We start from the raw sequence: 5,179 nt of genomic DNA, 5'->3' as shown, positions 1-5,179 counted from the left end.
CTCAACTCCAGGCACGCAAACAAGTCTACAGGAACAAGCAGAGATATTAGGCCAGCACTTCAATACCATATCTAGTTCGACAAACTATTCCGCAACAATTCTAAAACACAAACAAACCACCGAAAAACAAAAGCTTCCGACAACAGGTAATTCAGATAGACCGTTTAATGTCCCTATAACACTCCATGAAATAAACAGAGTAACATATTCGAGTAAGAAAACAGCACCCGCTCCTGACAAAATACATTACGCTATGCTGGCCCATTTGTCCCAGAAAGTGGTGGAGGCCTTGTTGCGTTTCTTTTTTTTAACACAATCTGGGAAACGGGTCAAATGCCTGCAGCGTGGAAAAAGGCTGTTATTGTTCTCTTCCTGAAGGCGGGAAAATCACCAAATACACCTAACAGCTACAGACCTATAGCACTAACAAGTTGCCTCGCTAAATCCTACGAAAGCATAATAAATATAAGGCTAACATGCATTCTTGAAACAGATAACTTACTAGATACTCACCAGTGTGGTTACAAGAAAGGCTGCTCCACAACTGACCATCTTGTTCGTCTTGAACATATCATACGTGAGGCATTCTTTTACAAACAGCACTGCCTAGCGGTGTTTATCGACCTAGAAAAAGCGTACGACACCACATGGAGGTATGGCATTTTACAAGATCTAGCAACACTAGGAATACGCGGCAGAATGCTCAATTGTCTGGCCGATTTTCTGTCAAACCGAACATTTCAAGTTCGTCTGGGAGCAACACTGTCCCGAGTCTTTGCCCAAGAAAATGGCGTTCCACAGGGTTGCGTATTAAGCACTACTCTTTTCGTGGTGAAGATGAACTCCATAAATTCAGTTATACCGCCCAACATAATGTACTCTTTATACGTCGACGACCTTCAAATTGCATACCGTGCCTCGGGTATGTTTACATGCGAAAGGCAAATCCAGATAACAATTAACAAGTTGACGCAATGGGCCGATAAAAATGGATTTCGGTTTTCTACACAAAAAACTGTGGCAGTGGTATTTTCACAAAAAAAGGGGGTTACACCCTGACCCAGCTCTCAAATTAAATCAAAACCCGTTACCAGTCAAACACGAACAAAAGTTCTTAGGAATCATTTTTGATAGTAAACTAAATTTCATCGCCCACATTAACAGCGTAAAAACTAAAGCAAACAAAGCGCTTAACATCCTGAAGGCCCTATGACGTAAGCATTGGAGCGCCGACCGAACTTGCGTGTTGCGTATTTAACGCTCCATCGTGCGCAGCATTCTTGACAACGGTTGCATAGTTTACGGGTCGGCAAGGCAGTCTTGCATCAAACGTCTTGATCCCACGCACAACCACGGACTACGCTTAGCAACTGGTGCATACAGGACCTCACCAGTAGAAAGCCTATATGCCGACAGTAACGAACCCTGTTTGGAGCACCGAAGAGCCTTGCTTACAATTTCAGACGTGCTTAGAATCACAGCTCTACCTAATCATATATGCCACACTCTTGTTACTTACACCACACACAGAACACACTATGCTAAGAAACCACATAGCGTGAGACCACTTATCCTTCAATTCGAAGATATCTGCCAAAGCTACAATGTTCCGAGCGAGGCTCTCAAAGTCGCCGAAAGACCGAACAGACTCCCCCCATGGTATGATTTCGCACATTTTTGCAATTTTACTCTAACATGTCACAAGAAAAAAGAAACACCGCTTGAACACATAATGCAATATTTCTCAGAATTACAAAATGAATACATTGACTACACCGAGTTTTACACTGACGGTTCCAAGACAAATTAACACTCCTATGAGGTGGTATCAGTAATTAACAATTTAAAAATAACAAGCGCTGGGCTGGATAACATTCATCCTGGTCACGTTAAATTAATTTCCAAATCAATATCATTTGTTCTGTCTGAAATTATTAACCTCATGTTTAAAACAGGCACTTTTCCTCGTGAGCTTAAACGTGGTAGGGTTACTCCGGTTTTTAAGAAAGGTGATCGATCATTACCATCTAACTACAGACCTATCTGTGTTTTACCATTCTTCAGCAAGGTCATCGAGAAAATAATCGAAAAGCGATTAATAAAGTACTTAAACAAATTTAATATTCTTTCACCTGACCAGTTTGGATTTCGTTCCGGGTATTCTACTGACCTAGCGCTTGTATCCCTCACTGACCAACTGAAGAAAGCCATTGATGACGGTAAATTTGCAGGATCTTTATTTGTAGACTTTTCAAAGGCATTTGACAGCATTGACCACGAGATTCTTAGTGTTAAACTAGATTCAATAGGTATAACAGGTCCTCCATTACTACTATTGCGCAACTACTTACGAGACAGATATCAGGTTGTTAGTGTTTCCGATGCTTATTCTAAACCAAAAATAACTAATTTAGGTGTACCACAAGGATCCATTTTGGGCCCGTTACTCTTTTTACTATATATTAACGATCTACCTAATTGCCTCACGTCTTCTAGATGTATACTATATGCCGATGACACAACAATTATTAATTCTGATGAATGTCTGTCAACGGTAGTAACGAGGCTTAATACTGATCTTCATAACTTGTTAGGATGGTGCAAAATGAATAGACTTACCATTAATCCCACTAAAACAAAATTTCTTCTCTTCTCATCCCAAAATAAATCATCACTATGCATTCCGCCCATTTCCATAGGTAACCATTTATTATCAGCAAGTGAAGAATGCACTTACTTAGGTGTTATTATTGACTGTAACCTAAAATTTCAGCACCATATAACTCATATAAAAAAAAGTTATCATATGGAATACGAATTCTCATTAGGTCACGTCCGTTCTTTTCACGACCTGTGTTGCTCTCACTCTATTTCGCGTTTGTACACTCTCACATTAATTACTGCATAACCTCCTGGGGTAACACGTACAGTACTCACCTAAAACCCTTACAAACTATCCAGAACCAGGCTATTAGAGTAATCACGTCGAATCCACACACCGCCAATGCTAAACAGCTACTACAAGAAAATAACATTCTTGACGTTGCCGCCCTTGTCAAGTTCAACCTTGCCACTTTTCTTTTCAAACTAATAAATGACAAGATCACATTGTCGCTATTTCCTATGTCATCTCTAACGAACACCAATCCAACACGTTTCGCGCTTCATAATAACTTCATTCTACCCAAAGTACGTACTAATTATGGCAAACAGACCGTTCACTTTGCAGCCATATCATCATGGAATACATTACCATTTGTCATAAAACTACAGAAAGCCCATAGGTTTTGCCATGAATTGAAAAATTTTTTGTCATGTGATATGTATGTGACATAGTGTACTGTATAACCCGCTCTCGTTTTAGACCTTCCATTCTTATGTACGTCAACATGTTGCTTAAGTTGTTCTTTAATTTCTTTTTCCCATTTCTTTTCCCTCCACTTATATGTTAGTTTTACCTAGTTTTATTATATTACTTACTGCCGATACACTATTGACTATTAATATCGTTATTCACTTATGTCTGTATTATTATTTATCATTTTTGCAATTGTACTCATTCAGCTACCGTTCTTGCCATTGTAACTTTTATGTTAACCATGAACAGGAGGTCCCAATTCAGTCTTTACTATGGGACCTCCTTCTGTATACTTCTATCTGCAAAACATTTTTGTGAATTAATAAAAATTTGATTGATTGATTGATTGATTGAACATGTTGGAAGCGCAGTTGTATCGGAACACTGGGAAAATTATCTTAGGTTGCCACAGTTTGCTTCGGTTTTTACAGCTGAAGTATATGCCCTGCTGATGGCCTTGGAAAAAATAGCAATAGGAAATTTAAAAAAAAGCAGTTGTGTACACAGATTCCCTCAGTTCACTTAATTCCATCCATAGAAAATCAGAGTGCAAACCTTTTCTCGGCTGCATCCTGAGAATGCTCGGCAAAAATGAAAAGCATGGTCAAATAATTCATCTCTGTTGGGTTCCAAGCCACGTGGAATCCCGGGAAATGAAAAGGCGGACAAATGCGCAGCAATCACAGCGCGTAAAAAAATTACACAAATAAATCTTCCCTTCAAGGACTGTGTCCGGGTGGTCCTTGCTGCGGTCACCTCAAAGTGGCAACAGGAGTGGGTCTGCCAACTAAACAACAAGCTGCAAATAGTAAAACCCATACTACAGGAGTGGAAGACATCATATCACCAGGAACGTTTCATTGAAGTTATTCTATGTCGCGTTCGCATCGGACACACACATCTCACGCACAATTTTTTATTGAAAAATGAACAACTAGCGGTTTGTGATCAATGCCACGAATCTCTAACTGTGAATCACATTTTAATAACGTGACCAGGAAAAAAGACAGAAATATTCTATGAACTTTACAAAACACTAACACCACTTCATCCTTCCCTGATCCTAGCTGAAAACGCACTTGTATCTTTAGACGATGTTTTTAAGTTTTTAGATGAAACAGGGTTCTTAAACAAACTTTAAAGTAAATTTTTGTTGCTTGAAGCACTTTCAACAAATTATATTTTTCATCCTGTGCATGGCGCATCATAGCCTTAGTTGCTTTTGCGCCACAAACCTTACATAACTAACTAGCGCACGTGACGGCGCAACCAATGGAGACGAGGTGACGTCACGTCTTGAGGGTATAAAATTAGGGTTAAAAATAAAAAAATTTTAAAAACGCTTACCCTTGCACTCGGCCGCGCAACGCTTGAAACAACGAAGCTGGGCGATCGTGGCCCAACATTTTCCGGAAGTGCGCGCGAACATTTCATGTTACTGACGATGGTGATAATTTCTTTTCGACCGTCTCGGACTTAACGGCCGTCACTGCGCGTTGCAAAGCGCAGCTTGCAACACCGACACCGCGTTCCAATGCCGACACTGCGTTCCAGGAGACCCGCTCCGTGAATGTCTCTCTCTCTCTCTCTCTCTCTCTCTGATAGCACGCAAAACCTCTTCACCTCGCAGAGCACGAGTGTACAAACGCGCCAGCTGTGGCCGAAGACAGCGACTCTAGAACGCAATCATATGGTTCGCATAAATGCGCGTCCTATCTATCTTTTTGTACTTTTAAATTAATTAATACTCATTCGATATACACATTGAACCATGTGTTGGGGGAGTGTGAAGCCATCGGCTCCGCCTTCAGCGAGGACAGG

This window comes from Dermacentor silvarum, chromosome 9 (genome assembly GCF_013339745.2).
Source record: "Dermacentor silvarum isolate Dsil-2018 chromosome 9, BIME_Dsil_1.4, whole genome shotgun sequence".
Classification (NCBI taxonomy): domain Eukaryota; kingdom Metazoa; phylum Arthropoda; class Arachnida; order Ixodida; family Ixodidae; genus Dermacentor; species Dermacentor silvarum.
This window is presented reverse-complemented; position numbering follows the sequence as displayed.